This window comes from Mesoplodon densirostris, chromosome 8, assembly GCF_025265405.1.
Source record: "Mesoplodon densirostris isolate mMesDen1 chromosome 8, mMesDen1 primary haplotype, whole genome shotgun sequence".
In the NCBI taxonomy this organism is placed as follows: domain Eukaryota; kingdom Metazoa; phylum Chordata; class Mammalia; order Artiodactyla; family Ziphiidae; genus Mesoplodon; species Mesoplodon densirostris.
In genome coordinates, this window is record NC_082668.1 from 47229172 (window position 1) to 47250444 (window position 21273).

The window sequence follows — 21273 nt, forward strand, 5'->3', positions numbered from 1 at the left end:
CAGCAGTGAGAAGCCCTCATACCACAACAAAGAGTAGCCCCCGCTCTCTGCATCTAGAGAAAGCCTGTGCACAGCAACGAAGATCCAACACAGCCAAAAATAATAATAATAAATAAAGACATTCAAGAACTCAAAAGAAAAAAAAAAGGAAGAAGCAATTGAATTGTTTTAGGTTTGCGCCATAGTTTTCTCTTTCTCAAGGACCACAGGCAGCCCTCTCCAGTCCAGAAGGCTGGATCTGCTGAATTCAAACATTGCTTAAGGTTTTATCTTTAGCCGTCAGTCTCTCTCACCAAGGAGATGTTTTGCTAAATCTGGTACATTGTACAAAATTATTTACCATTCATGCTGATTTTTCTCTAAGACTAGCCTTGTTCTCTATCGGCCTGTTATTTGGCTTTGATTACATTTTACCACATCCCCATACTGCAGTCTATCACGTGTCTGTATATAACTAAAGCCCAAATGTGGACAGGTTCAGTTTCCTTTCTATGTGGTTCCTTAGCTTCTTGTAGCCAAAGCATGTAGCTAACTGCTGTCGAGGATATCACCTGCTTCCATTTGCTACAGTTTCCAGTCTCAACTCTGACATAGCTGGGACAGGTATTTTAATAAATTATTACATGAATCAAAGATACCAAACTAGAACTAATATGTAATTAACTAACGTGTGACCTGGTATGATTTGGATTATATTTCTGGATTAGAAGTGGATTTTTCAGGTATTTATGAATGATTGGAAAGTTTCATATGATATGCTTTTTGTTTAGAAAGATTAAAAATTTCTTTCAGAAATAAAATGACGTATTCTGTTTAAAATAACCAAATATATTATCATAAGTATTCGCAATGATCCATAAGTAAAATCAGCAGTATCAACAGAATTCTACTCATTGAAGTCTAATTTGTTTTCATCATTAAGCTAAGTGCTTTTGTGGTTTCCACAATATTAGCTATGAAACAGTTCAATAGTACATGGCATACGTTTCTCCAGCCAAAGGAATTATACTAAACATAAGTTGTAATGTCATCAATAGGGAAAATACAGTTTCAACTTTGACTCTATCATATGGTGAACTATTCTTCCTAGCAAAATTGTTTCTAAAAATATTCCTTTACCATATTACAGTTAAGATATGAAAGATTAAAACATAGCCAATGGAAGGAAGGAAAGAATAATCAGAGAAAAAGAATACATCTCTAGAGAAATTGGGAAAAATGCATAAATCTTTGGGACATTAGATTTTTAGAGAAAGCTAATATTGCAATAGATCAACTCATAAAGATTTAAGATTGAGAAATGTCTTAAAGAATGTCTGAGACTAAAAACCCTAGTCCAGTGGCAGAGTTGACATTCCACAAGGCCCATATTGCACTAGACAGAGTGGTGCACACAGAGGAGCTTCTTGGGAAGTGCAGGAAGGGGCAATCTCCTTAGATGTCCTAAGAGAAAACTCTGCCTTGGCTAGGAGTTGAACCTGTCTTAATTGATGAGGAGAAAGAAAAAGTTCATATTGATTCCCAACTATACATTGTTTAGTTTTTTTAAAAAATTAAGCATTCCTAAATTAACCTTAGAATAAAACACATATAGTAAGCATACCATAGTTTGAGCTTCATCATCTTAAATAATCCATCTGAGTTTTGATTTAAAGCACCTCTTCCAGGTATAGATTTTATCTAACTGTCACAATGAAGTTTCTGGGTATGGAGTGGGTAATAGCAAGGAAGTAACACCCTTTATAAAATATTGCTTCTTTGTGGCTCTATTGTGGTCTGTTGAATTATTTGAATAGAGAAAAAAAAGCATGAACACAGCTCTCAAGAAACCTGGAATTCTTGTAGGTTATGAGAAACTGTATTGTCATGAATCCTACAGTTCAATGTTAGAACATATAAAAAATTGCAAGACAAATACCTTCTTATGCCTCCCCCCTCGCCCCTCCCCACTTCCTTCCTTCCTTCACCTTTGTTTTGTTTTCCTTCCCTCTCTTTCCTTTTTATCTTCCTTACCCACCTTTCTTTTTTTCTCCCTCCAAACCAATGAAGATAAATCTGGCCCTTCAGAAAAGGCTGTGTTAATTCTCTGACATATCCACATCACTTTCTTCTCCTTCCTCTAAACTTCTAGTATTCTTCTGCCCTCTATTCCTCCTACCAAATAGAAAAGGATTGATTACCACTCACTTGGCTGCAGCATTCCTATGCTGCATTTTTCTTTACCTTTCTCTCCCTGAGTGGTGACATTTTCCTGATCCATTCCGGGGCTCACTGTGTTTCTGTTATCTGCCCTTCTAACCAATCCATCAAAATACGTAAGGCAAGCTCTCATCTTATTCGCTTTTTTTCCTTGGCTGATCTATTCTGGTGTCTCCATTTGGCGCTCTGTCTCCATGAGTATAAGATTGGAGGACTTGGACTGGTCAGGCTGCTCCATCCTACTTCCTCTGGAAGCTGCCGGGAACTGAGACATCTGTGTCCCACTTTCCCAGAATCTCCAGGATCAACTGACAGGTTCCTCTCTGCAGCCCCCTTCCCTTATCCATTGTCCCTTCCTCTCATCATTAAGTTCAACTTGTTGCATTGAGTTATCAAATTTTCCACTTTGTATTTTATGTTTGAAAGCATATTTTAAAGTTAATATTATGTTGCAGTTTAACATTTTTCAGCATTATAGTAATGATGTTTCTCACAAAAAATATGTATCTTTGAAAGAAAGGCAGCAAAGTTTGAGTTGGACCATAAAGGATGGGTGAAATTTGAACAGATGGGTTTTCAGTCAAGAATGAACACAGTGAAGTAGGACCCCATAGGGCATGTTTGTTTGTGAGGCATATTATATACAGTGTAAAGAAGGTCTTGGTGTTGGCTAGAGCTGTATTTGAATCCTGGATCTACTGATTACTAGCTGTTTAACCTTGGGCAAGACAACGCATCTCTCTAAGCTTCAGTTTCAAAAGCTGTGTTGTATTTCAGAGAATAATGAGGATATATGGTGAGGAAAGTTGATGATTATATTTGATGTGGAAGAAAATAGGGCACCATTGAACCCTGTAGAAAACTGAAGAATGAAAATGCAAATTCTACAAAACATTAATATTAGTAACATACAATGGGGGATTAATGGATCTTCTTATCTGAGTGGCAAGCTATTTGATTTTAATGATAAAACTGTATGATTTGAAGTCCAATTTGAGGGAACAAATACCAATGGATAGAAAAGGCAAAATGTTATGAACATGGTTCTGTTCATGATGTGTACTTCTGAGTATAGTTTTATGGCTTAGATTTTCCCTCCACAGATTTATTGACTGATTAATTGATCCATTAATTTTACATTACATGTTAATAATATTAATGTGTTATATCATATATTGACTGCTTTTGAGAGTTACCTCAAGTAGCTTCCTCTGAGAACTGGAAAATAAATTAAGATATCCTCTGAGAGTCATATTATGGAAACAACACATAATGTTTCAGAAAAGAGATCTATAAAGCTATCTTAAAGACACTGGATGACTACTGGATGACTACAAGACTGGAGTAAAACCCAGATAAGCCAATCACAAGAGGCACTGATTGACTAGAGTAGCTCAGAAAGAAGAAGGGTAATGCCATAAAACCCTGACAGTATGCACCCCTGCACTGTACAGGCAAGAGTTCATCTTAAATTAGTGAATACTTGAAAGATTACTACTATCCTGTTGGAAGTGTAAGGACTCTAGATTTGTTCTTTTTCAACGTTGTTTTGGCTATTGGGGTCCTTTGTGGCTCCCCATAAACTTTAGGGTTATTTTTTCTATTTTTGCGATAAAGGATCATTGGGTTTTTGAAAGAGATTACATTGAACCTGTAGATCACTTTGAGTAATATGGGCATTTAAACAATATATTAAGTCTTCCAATCTATGAACACAGATGTGTTTCCATGTATTTGCATCCTACTGATTTACTTCAGCAAAGTTTTATAGTTTTCATTGTACAAGCTTTTGCTTCCTTGGTTTAGTTCTAAGTATTTTATTCTTGTGGATGCTATCGTAAATGGGTTTATTTTTTTAATTTCCTTTTCAGATTATTAGTTGTTAATGCAGAGAAATGCAGATGATTTTTGTATGTTGATTTTGTATCCTGCTTCTTTGTTGAATTTGTTTATTATTTCTAACAGTTTTTTAATGGAATCTTTAGTGTTTTCTACTTATCATCTGTGTACAGAGACAGTTTAAATCTTTCTTTCCAATTTGGATGTCTTTTCTTTTTCTTTCGTAATTTCTCTGGCTAGGACTTCCAGTGTTTTGTTGAATGCAACTGGCAAGAGTAGACATCCTTGATTTGTTCCTGATCATAGAGGAAAAGCTTTCAGTATTCCACCACTGAGTATGATGTTAGCTGTGGGCTTTTCATATTTGGTCTTTTTTATGTTGAGGTAATTTCCTTCTATTCCTAGCTTATGGAGTGTTTTTACCTTGAAATTGTGTTGAATTTTGTCAGATGCTTTTCCTGCATCTATTAGATGATCATGTGATTTTTACCCTGTGTTCTGTTAATATGGTGTACCATAGCAATTGATATGTATAAAAATATATACCGAACCATCCTGGCATCCCTAGGATAAATTCTACTTAATCATAGCGAATGATTCTTTTCATGTGCTATTGAATTTGGTTGGCTAGTATTTTGTGGAGGAGTTATGTATCTATACATCAGGAATATTGGCTTGTAGTTTTCTATTATAGTGTCATCCATAGTATGCTGGGTCCTGTCAGAGCCCTGAGTTGGACTATGCAGAAACCAGTGCCTTGGGTGGCTCTCAAAAAGCTGGAAAATTGATCACATGCTCCACTCTTCTCTTCCTCCAGAGAGAGAGGCTGCTGAGCTGTATTTGCTTCTGTCTGCTGTACTGTGGGTCCTCTGGAGCATCAATGTGACACCCAGCTTTTTCGTTCCCAGTGCCCCACCTAGAGTAGCTGGGGTTCCATTAACACTCCATGACAGGTGAGGCAGAAGCCAATCCCATGGAAGCCCCTCTGAAAAATCAGAATGTTAGATGTGTGGTCTAGTCTTCTCTTTTCCTTCCCAGGGAAAAGCCAGGAGATGGGAGTTTCCTCCCAATTGTGTGGTGCTGTGCCAGGGAGAGGGATTATGGAAAGAGAGTGCCATGACTTTTCTTACTGGCTTCAGTGTGGCCGATTTTGTGCTTACCTGGGGTACAGGAGCCTCTTAACTGTGCCTGGATTTCTCATAAAGGGAATTGGTCCGTGTGTTGTTGAATCAGTGTTTCTGTGGGAGGGAGAAGGGTCTGGGGCATCCTATTCCACCATCTTGCTGACATCACTCCTCTATCGTTTCTCTGTTTAATACTAGTTCTTGTTACTTACATATGCTTTTCTGGTGTGAGTTCTTGGAAATGTTATCACCAACAAATCATGCTCTATGCTTTTTATCTGTAACAGTGGAAACAGCTAAGAGATATAAATGGAATGACAGACACTATGTAGCACTTTTACTGCCTCAATAATTATCCTTAGTGTTTATGCAATGATATTTAATTTTCACAAAACATTGCAGATATGTTACTATTATTTTCCTAATTTTACAGAGGAGGAAATGGATACACAGAGAAAATATTTAAATTGCCCAGAGTTATGCAGCTTATTAGCAGAAGAGCTGGGAATTGAACCCAAGCAATTTAACTACAGAACCTGTGCCCTGCAATCAGAGACAGTGCACAGTAACTGTCATACTTATGTAGCTTAACTCAGGGGTTACTCTAAAAGTAAAACACAATAGGAAAAAACAAAATAACACAACAACATAGAAATTGAAAAAACCCAGAATATCCCCAAAACTCAGTGTCTAACTTGGAACATGTATTATATGTGAAGGATTCTTTTTCCTTGATTTTGTTGTTGTTGCTGTTGCTTTGGTTTTGTCTTTAAACAGTTAATTCTTTTTATTTTTCATAGTTGAAAAGTATCTTTTTCATTTAAAAAATTATTTTTAAAACACTGATTATATTCTCTTTGTTGTAAATAGGAGAAAAGGCCCACAGCAGCTTTATTCTTTAGGAAAATGGTGCAAAGGGAACACAACTAGTGTTTTGACAAATTTGAATACAGATTTCCTTGAGAGTCTGACTGTGATAATTAAGATGTGGTAAGAGATATTTAGGTTAAAATAATATTAGAGACTATTTTCAAGTTAGGAGAGGTTTTTTTGTCATTTTGCTGCTGGTCCTTTTGGGTCCGTTTGTCATTAATATTTTTCTTCATTTTTAGCCTCTTCATGGACCAGCTCCTGAAGTATCAGAAGTCCCGAAAAGCCCAGCCATCTGCTTCCTCATTGGTGTTATACCCAAGAACAACCCAACAAGCTTCTGGATCCTAGAGTCGCTGTCCTCACTGTTCATACATAACCACCTCTTCCTGATTCTCTTTGAAGATTGCTGAGGGTCAAGCTTGAACTTGGTATGTACAGTATACAGTGTTTTGATTCAGTTTGATTGACTGTCCTCCAAGATGGTTTTAATATTTATATCTCCATCATATCTCTGCATTGTACCAACACTGGTTATTAACATTTATAAAAGCCCCTGCCAATTTTAGAATTGCAAAATGCTATAATTATTTTGATATGCATTGAGAATGATTCATTTTTCATTTACTTGTATTCTTTTGTGACATGCCTGATTGTGTCCTTTGTCTATTTTTCTGTTAAAACATTTTTATTGGTTTGTGAGTATTCTTAGCAAATTACGTATGTTGACTCTTTGCCTTTCAAATAAGTTGTAGATATTTCCCCAAATTTCTTAAAAAGTTTCTTACTTCCAGTTATGGTTTTGGGTATATAGATGTTTTTGATTTTTCAAGTTGAAAAAATTATGGTATTATGCTTAGAGTAACTCATGCTTCAAGGTTATATTTTCTCCCTTAAAAAAATTGATTCCCCTTTTATATTTTATCTTTCTCCTTCTTTATACTTTATCTATCTTATCTACATTGAAAGGGCAACTGATTTTTGGGGAGATTGCATGGTATGAGCTAGGCAGCTCACTATTTTTTTTTTAAATCATTAGTCAGGGAAGACAATGCCATTTATTTTTCTTGGTTGCATTTGATTTTTGGCATGTGTTTTCTTATCAGGGGAGAAACTGGCTTGGGGGTTTTTGGAGGCTTGATCTTCGGTGTTCTCAAAGCATCTTGGTTTAGGTTTTGTCCTCAGTTCCCATGCCTTCCCCCTTAAGAAGCCTGGCAGTCACTTTCTGAGATATTTCTTCCATCTTATTCCTTTTTTCTTCTAGCTTTCCCTGGTACAACCCTTCCCTGCCCTTACCTCTCATCTCTTTTAGTCCACTTTCATGTTATTTTCCTCAGAGGTTACACAACATGATAGGATTTTTTTAATGACCATTTTATTGAAGTATAATATACATATAGAAAAGTGTTATATCTTTTATGTACAATACACGCAATAACTTTTCTCACAGTGAACAGACCCATGTAGTCAGGAGCCAGATAAGTAAATGAAACCATTTAACAACCCAGAAAGCCCCTCTGTGCCAACATCCAATCCATCTCTTTTCTCCTCCTCCCTCAAGTTAACCATTATTTTGATTTAGAACACTATAGATTAATTTTCCCTGAGTTTGAACTTTATAGAATTAGAAATACAAGAGTATGTACCAACAACATAATATTGACTTCTTTTGCTCAACGTTATGTTTGTAAGGTTTTCACTTAACTGCATATAATTATAGATCATTGATTCTCATTGCTGTATAATTACAACCATACATTTATTTATCCATTCTGTTGTTGATACACATTTGGGTGGCTACTGGTTTTTGGCTATTAGGAATAAGTTCCAGTATGGCTGTTTTCATACATGTCTTTCGGTGAACACACACACACATACCTTCAGTACAACCTTATTAGCTTTTTCTAGATTTCTGGGCTTATTTCTGACCTTCTGATTGCCTAGCTTGGTCTAGTATTCACAGAGACCCCACGAGTGAAGAGAATAATCTGAATTTGGAAAAACAGGAAGGGACTATAGATTAGGCAAGTGTAGTCCAGACTGGTTTTATATGTAAAATATTGTTTGAACATACGGTTTTGTTGCAGTCAATCTTGTGTGTGAAAGAGTCTGGATGAAGAAGAGACTTTAAATTTGGATGAGAAAGATGCCTTTTTAAAGATGGCTTTGTTTAGAAGTTCTTTTGGTGAAGGTTTCTTGTGTGCTAAGTCATTTGGAGAACTTTATTTTCTAATGAACACAAGATAGTAAGATATTATAGTACAGAACTGTCTTATACAGGAGCACATTTTCACCTGGGATGACTTGGAGAAAACCCAGATATTTGTCCTTTTTGATTGAAATCTAGAATTTATTTATTATAGTCCTTGAATGTTACCCATGAACTATTCTGACATACATCCTGGGAATACTTGTGCTGGGTGAGTGAGGATTTCTCAGGGCAGGAGACTAGAGCAACCTCATGTAAAGTAGCTCTCAGGACCAATGCTGACTTACTCTGGTCCTGAGATCCGTTTTTCATATGCTCAGTGATGTTCTGATTCGGCCTGAAGCAGAACTGTACTTTTGGAATTCTGGGAGGCTTTCTACTGGGCATCAGTGATTTCCTTTCCTAAACTACAAACACAACTGCCTCTTCTGAGGAGGAAAGCAGACAGATTTGGCTTGGCCAAAGTCCAGTGGCCCAGAGTCAAGCCCTTAAGTGCTTTTTCAAGTGCCCAGTCTAGGTTCTCTGAGGATTAGTCTGCTTGGTAGACTAAGAAGGAAATTACCCAATCATTTTTGTTCTGGCATTTATTAGTACGCAGATGTTTCTTTTGAGTTTGTAGGAGAACAACCTTGAATTGGCACTTTTCCTGGTTAGGTGGATACAACTGGTAGAAGGTATGAAATATTCTTCATTGACCTAGAAGTATTAGAGGATATGTTATGAAAAGTCATACTTAATAATATTTTTATCCATTAACTGTTCCTTATCTTTGCTGTATAATAGTGTTTCTAACACTATTTCTAACTCTAGCAAAAGCTTGGAATTCACAGGTGTTTGTTCTGATGTTTCTTAGTATGTGGACCACACCTCCAGTCCTATTATTTATGAATCTCTGGGGAAGGGGCCTAAGAATTTCCATTTTTATCAGTCATCTCAGATGATTCTGATGTACACTAATGTTTGTGGACATCTGGCTCAAATCCTAAACATACTCAGTTGACTTTATTCTACTAGTTAGAATCCATTTGAGAGTAAGAGGAAATTTAAATGGCAACAAAATGAAGGTAACTTACATGGATCAACTGAAATAGTTAAGCATTATTTATGCTCAATTCTAGTAATACTCTAGGAATTTTTTTTCAAAGCCTCAAGGCCATAACTCAGAATGTACTGAGTGTGGTGTAAGTGTCTCATGAACATGTTCATATTTCAAAACTAAATGCCCTTTAATTTGAGTCTTGAATAAATCCACATTATAGAAAATTTTATTCTATAGACAATGAAGTTATAGTGGGCTTCCAGCATTATTAGTTTGCCAAATTCTAGTCCAACTTTTATAATATCGCCGTACACTGTTTTTCACCCTTGCTGCCATAGAGGAGCAGATGGGGAGAGAAGAAGATGAAAAAGTAAATGAATTTTTCTTAAGAACATGATCTATTAGAACGGGAAGCCCCTGTTTACAAGAGTCAAGAGCTGCTCCTGTCTAACTTTCACGTGCCTTCTTTTCTTCTTTACCTAATTGTAAGCTTATCTAATTACATTTCTTGAATAAATACCTTTTGATAAAGAGGTTGTAATGTTTGGATATAAGCTTCATACCAAATATGTACTTTCAGTGTTAATGTTAGCCTGACTATATCTTTTTCTCTTTAGCATTTCTTTCTTCACTCTTCCCCGCCCTTCCACCCCTGAGGGTTCTGGAACCTATGTCTCAGCAAAAGAAAAATCTTAATCATATTCTGATCAGCAAAACAGAAACAAAGTTTTATTAGTAGCACATGGCAGTATTCTCTAGGTTTTACTCTATTTAAAAAAAAAAAAGAAATCAGAATAACTTCTCCATACGTTGCTCAGATATTTAAGATGCACTTTAGATTGCAACAAAAACATGATCCTGAGTAGAGTTAAATCATTCACAAACAAGCTGAACTTCAAACGGGTATATGCTGTAATTTTCATAATGTGGGCTGTTTAAGGGTATGAGTATTACATTGTCATCTCCATGTTAATTTTTGTTAAGCTATAGTATAACGGCACTTGGCCTTTGCTAATTATGCAAATGTGAATTTAGAGACTTTATGTTTTTAGTCACAATTCTATAAATTTCTATGGACTTAATCATTCATTCATTCAACAACTTATTTTAGAGCACCTCTTGTCGGTTTAGCCACTCTTCTTTATACTGGGGATACAATAGTGACCAAAACTGACAGAAAGCCCTGACCTCATAGAGCTTATGTTGTAGATGGAGGAGACAGGCAATGAAAATAACAAATGTGAATAGTAAGTTAGAAAGAAATAAGTGCTATAGAGAAAGTGAGCAGGGTAAGAGAAGTGGGGAGGGCTGGGTGATGGTCCTCATGATTATGATTGCACTTATCTACCCCAGAGCATCGGAAATAACATTGGTATGCCAAAATATTGTTTGCATTGGGTCTTTCACTTTATATACAATAGCTGCCAGTGGTTTATTTCCTAATTTATAACCAAGATTACTGGTTTGTTTCTAGAATCCCCTAAATTCAAGATCTTCCTAAAATATGTCCTTCTCTGAGAGTCTATTTGGAATGTGAGCGAAATTTGACTTAAAAAGACAAGTTGTCTCTTTGTACTGGCTACTGTGGGAGTGATTGGCATATTAAAACCCCTGTAGAAAATTAGTCCTTGTCTTTTTTCTTGAATGCACAGAATTAATGTTAAAGTTGTAAAGTACAGTTAAAATAATTTTGAAAGAGTAATTTTCAAACAAATTTGAGTTCTCTCACGAAGAAACTTTCTCACTAAGAAATTAAGTGACTTTGGAAAATGACTTAGCCTCTGGGAATCTTTACATACTTACAATGAGGAAGGAGAAAATTGGGCAACTAAAGTTATCTTCACAGTCTTGTGGTAAGATCTTAACACAACATGGAGTAAATGGCTCCAGTGGTGGTCACGGATGTGATACCCTGATCTCCCTCGGGAAGTCTCGTTGCCCAGCTGTCCCCGTCTTCGGGTTGGGTCTCAGCTGCAGAGAGTCTCTTCACCTTAGGTCATGTCCTTCTTGAGGCAGCCCATGACTAGTGACATCCAGGCAGAGTAAAGGTTTACCATTTCAGTCCTACGGGGGCCATTGTAACGGGCCACACTTGTTCTACACAGAACTGGCCACGTAATTTACGGGGCCCAGTGCAAAAGGAAAATGTGGACCACTTTTTTCAAAATTTACTAAGAATTTCAAGAAGATGACGGCAGAGTAACGAACCAAGTGTGGGATGCTTCTGCGAGTGGGGCCATCTGTGCACGTGCAGAACGCAGGCTTTCTCCTGCCCCCAAGTCGACCCTGGCTCCACAGCCCCGCGTGTTCCAGGCCCAGGAACATGGGGCTTACATTGCAGTTCAACCTGGATTCCAAGCCCATTCTTGTGCCTGCTAGTTGTGTAACCAAGCAAGTTGCTTACTTTTTCTAACTCTCAAATACTTTATAATAAGAACATTAAACTATGTACTTTTCATATTCAATTATAGCTCTAAATACCATGACAGGAGCAACTCTGCTGTCATTCAGTTTTATCTAAGTTATATCCAAATGTTTTACAGTAATTTCCACTTTCTTACCTAAGTCATCATGAATGTGATTATTCATCCATTTCGTTTTTGTCCTTACACAGGGGTACTTCCAGATTCTGTGGGTCCTGAAACTTATTCAATTTGAGAGGTCTTCTCTAAGAAAAAGACTATGAAATCAAAAATACAAATTTGGTATGTGTGTTAATATTTACTTAGAATGAAAGAAGTAATAAATTTAAATATAAAAACCTGACAAATGCCATAAATATAGAAATTTTTTTCAACCCAGTTTTAACCAATCTTTTTAAAGTTAATGTTTTTGGCTTCTACTAGCATACTTTTTTCATGTTATATTTGAATTTTGGTATGATCAATAATTATGAAAAATATACAAAACTAACCTAAAATTAAGGCATAAAGAAGAGCAATTTAAGTGCATTTTTAAATGGCTGCACTTTCATATTGAGTTTGCATTTGTACTTTATATGCTGACTGATGCATATGTGCACAGTAGTTTTGTTATTGGAATACTAGCTTTTTCAAGCAATTTTGCTGCATTGGTGGAATTTTGCATTTTGTTTGCTCTGAAAGCACCAGACTGTCAGAATAAGATAAAACAGATATGCTAAAATATAATCCAATACATTGATATGCATAAAGCAAGCATTTTCACACCCTGAAGTACTTCCTGTTTTTACTACCATTACAAATTGTATTCCATAAGTAGAGGTAACTGACAATTGTATTTAATGTGCTTCCCACTGAAAAACAAAAAGAATGTATGGTGTATTTACAATTGTGTGCACTGTCTCATCAAACATTGCTGACAAAAGAGAACTTCTATCAACATATATTTTGACTAGGCATCAGTGAGAACCTAATGCTCCCATTCAGTTGCACACAGCTGATGACTGGAAGAATTTTCCACAGACTAGTTTCTGGTTTCATATATTTCAAATCTTGTATTTTCTCCACTACCTATATATTTTCATTACAAGGCACATTGGACATGTTCATGTTAATAAATAAATTTTAGTCTTGAACCTTTGTGTTATGATGCTGGATCAAGTCAGTACTCTGGTTAAGTGTATTTCTGGAAGCTATCCCTACATTAGGCCTGCTAGCAGTATCTTAACTATATGTGGAATGGACTGTGAACCACGTAAATATACCACACCAAATCAAAAATAAGTGTATCCCCAACTCAACTTCTTAGTTGGATCCCCAAAATGCCTGTGGCCTCTCCAACACTACTGGACCATGAGGGAAAGTGTGGCAAAGAGGAAGTCAGATGGAAAGTGACCTTAATTGATTACAGTTAAAATAGCTTATCTTTGTAGATTTTACAAAAATATGATTATGTGCACAAATTGCTAGGGCACATCCTAGAGTTCAGGAGGGTAAATCTACTCAGCTCTTACACTGATTACCAACATGGTCCTCTTTAAGGAATTCCTGATTTCCAGTATTGGTGTATTTCTGGGACAACAGGATGCTGATGCCATTCTTATTTCAGAAAGTAAATAAATGCAAAGACTGTATGGAGCTGTTCAATATCATTTGTAATGAATGAATCTTCATTCTTAAATAACAGGTGTTAATTTTTTTTTAAGAATTATTTTATTAAATCAAGCAGGTCCAATACAGTATTGTCACATAGATGCTCTCTGTCAGTTTCCCCCCTCTCTTCTTTTTTACACTCTTTCAAGGTAAATTTCATCAAATTCTTCATGTTGGTCCTCACTGATCAGTGAAATATCCATGTGTCTGCCCATGCCTTTCCCTCCAGCTAATTTAGATTTCATTCGATCCATTCAATAGTAATAAAAATGTACGTTTTCCAGTATACACAATTTATCAGAGACAATGCTAAGGTCCCAGAGTATTACTGAATTTATTTAATCCTTAATAACACTCTGAAGTATTATTACTGTTTTCCCTATTTGAAGAAATGGAGACAGAGAAAGCCTAGATAATTTACCCAAGTTTACACAGCTAGTAAGTGTTCAGAATTAGAATTTAGAGCTGCATGACTCCAGATTTGTGATCTTAACATATTATACCATATTATTTGTTTAGAATCCAACTGTCTGCTCTTTAATGTGACTACTTTTAATCTGATTAATTTATCCTAGTGACATGTACTGTATAATCTTTACTGTAGCAAAGTGTAACTATAATCACATTATAGCTTTTTTGTTGTGTTGTTTACATACTAGATCTTGAGATCCCAAGGCAGCAGGTATTTAGTTTTCTCATCTTTGAATTCTCATCCCCTAGCTCCTAGAGAAAAGAATACTGAATGAATGAATGAGTTAGTTAATTGTTGAATGAATCTAACAGTAGCCAGTAGAGATTAGTGGCTTAATCCAAAAGGGTCACATTGTCTATAGAGAATTTTACAAAATGAGCTACTGAAACTTGGTTGGCTTTATATTATCAGCCTCCACTGGCAATTCTAAACAATGTCAGTGACAGAATAATCCTCTCCACCTGGAGGGATCACTCTCACTGTGCCACCTCCTCCTCTAAGCAGTTGATCTCAAATCGGGTTACTGGAGTTTTCAGTATTACTTGCTGGCGGCTGTTTGGGGATTGTCTTGTTGGTCAAGTCCTCTTGGCCTCCCTTGATTTTCTCTTGCACAGCTTCCCATCTCTGGCAGGTTTGAGGCTATTGGTGGTTTGTTCCCACACATTTGTATATTGCCATCTATTTTGTTGTAAATGTTGTCCATGGGTTTTTACTCTCTAGCTCTTCTGTCCATTCTTATATAGGCTTTCTGGAATATCGAAAAACTCTGCTGTCTCGACTTCTGTCATCTTCCCCGAATCCCCCTGGGTATTTTCATTTTTAATCTTTGTTGATATGAAATGTGAGAATGGTGCCTCATTGTTTTTAACTACTTGATTTTTAGTAAGCCTAATAATTATTTTATTATGTATGTATTTATTATTGGCCATTTGTATTTTTTCTTTTGTATATGGACTGTTTGTAGTTTTGCCTATTTTTCTATTGGAGTCTTTGCCTTTTTCTTAATATGTAAGAACTCTTCTTAAGATATAAATCTTAATTCTTGTCTATCACATAACAATAATAATAATTTTTAACAGTGTGACATTTATCATCTAAATTTATTTTTACATAATATAGTTTTAAGTGAATAAATTTCTCAATTTTTTCTATGTTGTTTTTGGTTATATTTAGAGAGACCCATTAACACAACATTGTAAATTAACTACATTTCAATTAAAAAAAAACAAAAACTGGAGAGACCCATCCACTGGTTGGTAAAGAGCTTGGTAAGTTTTACTGATGAACATTATTTAATTAATGTCAATTCAGGGTGAAGAACAATGAAATCTTAGAAAGCAGCACATTTTCTTAATGGGAAGTGTCCCCAAACAGTGTTATTCCTATTCGTAGATGATTTCTACATGTTCTGATCTATTAAACAAAAAATAACGAAGGTTTTTGCAGTGCCTTATTATTTAAAGACTTCTTTCACTTATATAATTTGAGCCTCACAATAATTCACATTCTTAGAAAAATAACTGCCTAAAGTCAGCAGCAATGGATTTCTTTTCCAAGTGAATTCTGCCTAATTATAAATCTCTCTTGTTGTTAAGGGATCTGAAGGTCAGTATTAGCAACTAGAGTGAAAAAAGAGTCATGGACAAATTATTTAGCAGACATTTGCCAGGAAATGGATTGTTTGCAGATTACTTGGCAAATCCCTGTAAAGAAGCACATCTGCCCCCACCCCTTTACTCTGCTTTTCCTGCTTGCTCTGTTCCAAAGAAGCAAATGTTTAGACACATTTGAACCATCAAAACTAGCAGTTTCTACTAATCTGTACAAAATAAGTTATAAAGACCAGATGATATTTAAATATTACCCATGTTTTCTATAGCTAACAAGATCTTTATATTTTAAAAGTATTAAAGAAGGTCACCCTTTTATAGGGTTTTTTCTGTTTGGTATTAAGTTAAAAGTTTCAGAAAACTGTAAAGCACTTTTTTTGCGATTTGGAGAGTTATTTCTTGAATAGAAGTTTTTTTCTGTTTTTTTTGTTTTTTTTAATGTCTCTAAGTCAAAGTTCCTATGATGCTGCAATTCTGGTGAGTCAGAAACAAACCATATTTGGACTTTCAATTTTCTCCTTTCATGGCTTCCTCTATCTTTTTTTTTCAAGCTCAACAAATGTAAAATATTTTAATCAAGTGAAAACAGACGAAATGTGACTCATTCTACTTCATTCTACTCGGCTAGGGATTGGCTTGCTGATGTCATCCCATTCTCTGCTGCCAAATCATTCTAAGGCAAAAAATCAACCTAGGGGATCCTGCATTTCAGTGTAGGAACTAAAGCATTCTGTTTTAAACTCTCTTTATCTCCCCTTTTCCTCTTTTTTTGTTTCCTTTTAAAAAACTTCTTGAATAATTTCATACTTTGCTTGTGTGTCATACCACATATATTTCCTTTCATCCCCTGTGTCTCCATTCCACTGCTTAATCTATATTTCTTCTGAAAACTGTTTGCTATGCTTTATGTAGGAAAAAGAGCCATAAGATTTATACTTAGCAGCTTGAAAACTCTGCTCACTCTCTTTCTATAGCCTCCCTTTCAGGGCTGGCTTTACTCTCTACTTTTATGACTTTATCTAACATCTTTATTCTAAGAGCTCTGAAAGCTTTACCTTTTTACGAACCATTTTAAAGGACCTGACTCAAATTCAGCTTTCAGCTGACAGCACTCCTCAGATGTCCCACAAACATCTTTAATTCAAAACATTCAGAATATTCAAAACTGAATTAATTATTCCTACTGGGCACTCAAACCTGATTTTTAAAATAATTTTTCGTTGTTGATATTAATAGCTTCATCGTTCACCTAGGCACCAAAACTGAAGTATTTTTCCCTTATGTCCCTGAAGTATTTTTTAAACTCTTCCCTCTCCATGAGCCTTCCTATTGAATAAGTGTTCAAATACTATTGCTTCTTTCTCAGAAATAACTCAAGAATTCAGTCCCTTTTTAATTGTTAAAAGGAAGGACTTTGGAACCAGGTTTAAATCCTTTCTCCACCACTACTGTGTGACCTAGCCTGTTAGTTAAAACCTCTCTGGGCCCCAGTTTTCTTGTCTATGAAAAGGAAATAAGTGTAGTACCTATATCATAGGGATTATGGATTTAGAACTGTACTTGGTATATTGTAAAGTACTCCATAAATATTAGTTATTATTATTTTCATCATTATCATCTTCACAGCTTCACTCACTTTTATCTCTTGTCTAGAGTATTGAAATGGTCTTTTTAAAAAACTTATTTATTTATTTATTTATTTATGGCTGCGTTGGGTCTTCGTTGCTGCGCGTGGGCTTTTCTCTGGTTGCAGTGAGCGGGGGCTACTCTTCGTTGCGGTGCGTGGGCTTCTCACTGCGGTGGCTTCTCTTGTTGCAGAGCACAGGCTCTAGGTGCATGGGCTTCACTAATTGTGGTGCACAGGCTCAGTAGTTGTGCCCACGTCCCCTGCATTGGCAGGCGGATTCTTAACCACTGCGCCTCCAGGGAAGCCCTGAAATGGTCTTTTAAGTAGCCTTCTAACTCCAGTTCTTACCACTCAATTTCCTAATCTGAGTAAAGTGTTTATGTAGGTGAGGGTCCGGTCAGAACAACAGAAGTTATACTAAGTGTGTCAACATAGAGAATTGAAAAGGTATTGAAAAATATTTATTAGAGGACTAAAAAAAAAAGAAGCAACCAGCAGAATAACTGCAGAAGCTGCTACCACTCCTAAGGCTGAGGGAAGAGAGGCATGAGGCTGGGGTTTTCAGAAACTGGATGAATAAAGGAAAGGCCCTGTGAAAGGGACTCAGACTTGGGGGAAAGGGCACTACCTGGAAGGTACTGGTACCGCCAAGGGGCCTCATGAGGAAGGTTTGGGAGAGCCAAAAGAAGCCTGAGTGCCATGGTAGAGTGACTGACAAAACCATGTCCCTTTTCCCAGTCTTCTAGTTTCCCTCTACAGTCCCCTGTTGACAGAATCTAACAGAACCAGCTGGCAAAAGAGAGTTATTTGCATAGTTCCAGCACTAGCATCCCAGGAGAGAGTATAGAAGGATGCATTGGAGACGAGAGTCAGTAACTTAATAACCAATACTGTATGCTTTCTGAAATACAGACAACCTCTCCTCCTCAATTTGAAAACATTCAGTGGCTCCTCGTTGCCTCGAGTTTTAGACTCCTCACTCTCTGGTCAAAATCTACTTTTTCAGCTCTTTTCTCAATCTTCCCTTTCTTCCCTTATTACTATCCCCACCCCACCTCCTAACTTCCAGCCGCATCTTCACCATGCCCTTAACTGTGCAGTCCTTGATTCATTCTCCTGAAACATTTAATACTTCCATTGTCTTAGTCTGTTGCCTCATCTGACTTTTCTTATATTTTGACAAAATTGTGTCCATCCTTTAAGAGTTAACTCTTCCATTAAACTGGGTTCCAGACAAAATTATTGACCCATTCCTCGGTACTTCCATAGATTATCTGTTCATTCATTCAAATCAAGTGTGTATTGACTCCATATTATGTTATAGACATTGTGCAAAGCATCGTACATACAATGATGAACCAAATGCCCTTGGTCTTTGCCACATGGAGTTTCCTGAGGAAATGATTTTTGAACTGGGATTGGAGGGAACTGGGATTGAGACATCTAAGAGAATTGAGAGGACTGTTGTATAACTGAGTGTGGAGGGTAGAAGTAAGGGCTAACTGGAAAAGTACATTGACACTCTATAGCATACACATTCTAATCACAGTCCTAGGAAGAGAGGAGAGGAAAGAGAAAAAGACAATGGCTAAGTTTTTAATAACTTCAACACTTAAAGGCTAAGTCAAGCGGAATGAGTAATCAGAGAGGCAGGATTAAAAACAGAAACAGTGAGAAAAACATTTCAAAAAGATGGATTAGCTACAGTGTTGAATGCTGCTGAGGTTTAGTAAGATGAGCATGCAGACTTTTGCACTGGACTTAATGACCTCATAGTGATCACAGGAAATCTTTTTCAGCGGAGCAATGGCACCAGCACATAGAATAGAGTGAAGAATGAGGGAATGAATATGGAGACAGCGAATGTAAAAAAACTTATTAAGAGGAATTTGACTTGAAGAAGAAAGACCCAGGGCACTTATTTTGTTGTATTAGAGTTATTTTCCAGCTTTTCTAACCAGATAGAGTGTGCACTTCCTGCAGGCAACTTTTATAAACTTAGCACTTAGGCCAGAAACTGGCACCTACTAGATGCTTGTTAAGGAGTTGTATGACTGATGAAGATTATTAAAGGGGATTAATTAAACTGTAGAATAACAGAGTGTCTTAGTCTGTTTGGGCTGTTATTACAAAATACCACAGACTAGGAGCTTATAAACAACAGAAATTTATTTCTCACAGTTTTAGAGGCTGGAAATCTGAGATCAGTTTGCCTGCATGGTCAGAGTCTGGTGAAGGCCCCATGCTGGGTCACAGACTTCTTGTTGTATCCTCACAAGGTAGAAAGGGGCTAGGGATCTCGCTGGGGCCTCTTATAAGGGACTAATTTGATTCATGAGGGCTCCACCCTCATTACTTAAGCACCTCCTGAAAGCCCCACCTACAAATACCATCACATTTAGGGGTCAGGATTTCAACGTATGAATTTGGGGTGGTTATGCAGATTCAGATCATAGCACAGAGCAAGCTTTTTGTGGCTTAGGTTTAATAGAATAGAAGCTAAAATGTTTGTTAATTTTTTTCCCTGAGTTATTTTTGGCCTAATTTTGAAGATATGTTTCAATGATTCAAAAACATCTTGCATATTAAAAGGTAAAAATAGAAGTTAGAGGAATTGATTAGAAAATAAAGCCAATTTTTTGAAAATAGCACGGTGCAATAAACTTCACAACTCTAATCCACATTCCTGTTAAGTTTGAAAAGTCATAGGTGTACCCTAGTTTAATTCCAACTTAACATATGCAAGAAGAAAACTAAGCCTTTGTTTGATCTGCAGTAGTATTACTAGTTTCTTTCAACATATATTCTCTAGTTTAATTCCAACTTAACATATGCTAGAAGAAAACTAAGCTTTGTTTGATCAGCAGTGGTATTACTAGTTTCTTTCAACATATGTTATAAGAGCTCCAATGTTATAGGAGCAAGTATCTCAATTTTTGTCTTTAATTTGCATAAAATCCAAGATTATGTTTACAAAATCACTTTTGCTATTTTTAAAAGTATAAATTTGAATTATGTGTAAAAAGTATCTGCAATATTACAAGTCAAGGGATTTTAAGATAGGCTTCCAAGTTTAATATCTCCTAGATGTTTTTATTGAATTGTTGCTCACAATACAATTGAAAACAAATTATCAGAGGACTTTGGGCCCAATTCTACACAAAATTGTCAAGTATGTGATATTGTTATTAAAAACTTTCAGTGTCACCTTTCATAGCCTTGTCATCCCCTGTGGCTCTTCTTCCCTTTTCTGCTTCCCAATCTTAAACAACTTCCACAAAATTTTGTACTCCTTTGTTGAACTAACTCCCCTGAAGCTTGTTTCAGCATTTGGTTCAAGATTGGCCATCTGCTTGTCTTGTTATAATCACGTCCCTGGCCTTGACATATTTCTACCACTTGCCCTTCTTATGGAGTCCACCAATGAGCCTGAACTCACTCGAACCAGTTCTTTCTCTATTAATTTCCTATTATTGATGTCATGTCAGGGGCTTATTATCTCTACACACCTCCTATTATCCCTCCTCCGTGCCCTACTCAGTTCCTCTACTCCCAGGCTGTGATGTGACATACACACCTAGTAATCATTGGAAAAGTTTATTGTAGACTGAAGAGCTGCTAAGAGTAGTTTGGGGAAGAAAGGGAGTAATTGCTCTTTAAACAATTCATTTTGGGCAACTAGAATTTTGGTGGGATAATATGAAATTCGTGCTATATTATTACTTAAAATCTCCACCAATTTTCTAATAAATGTGGTATCCTGATTACAGCGTATTACACAAACTTGTAATTCACCAAAAAATGTTTATTACTTTTGCTAGCTAATGAATTATAGATCCCTTTTTAAACCTAGAAATCTTCTAGGAATAGTAAGAAATTAAAATATGAGTATAGACAACCAACAATTATTGACATCTACTATTGGCCAGATATCTTACATGCAGTTATTTTACTAATCTTCATAATTATTTCACTATTTAGGGAGCATTATCTCCATATTATACACAAGGGAAGAGTGTCTCTGTGAGACACAGGTAGCAAATACGGCATGAACACAAGAATCTAAGCCAAGGTCAAATGCGAACTGTGCTGTTTCTGAACATTAACATTCAGTTCAGTTATTTTAGTAGGATCTAAATGTGGCCCATTGTCTCATTTAGAGACGTAGTTTCCTATTGTAATTAAGAACACGGCATTTGGAATTAGATTTC

At 36.3% G+C, this 21273-nt stretch overlaps 1 long non-coding RNA gene across 1 annotated transcript in view; it reads left to right on the forward strand.

Annotated features, from left to right (window-relative positions):
• Positions 1-6582, forward strand: part of LOC132495474 (uncharacterized) — a 196393-nt gene extending 189811 nt beyond the window's left edge. The window contains exon 3 of the long non-coding RNA XR_009533245.1: positions 6275-6582. This is a non-coding gene — a long non-coding RNA (uncharacterized LOC132495474). The remainder of the gene's footprint in view (positions 1-6274) is intronic.
• Positions 6583-21273: the final 14691 nt, after the last annotated feature.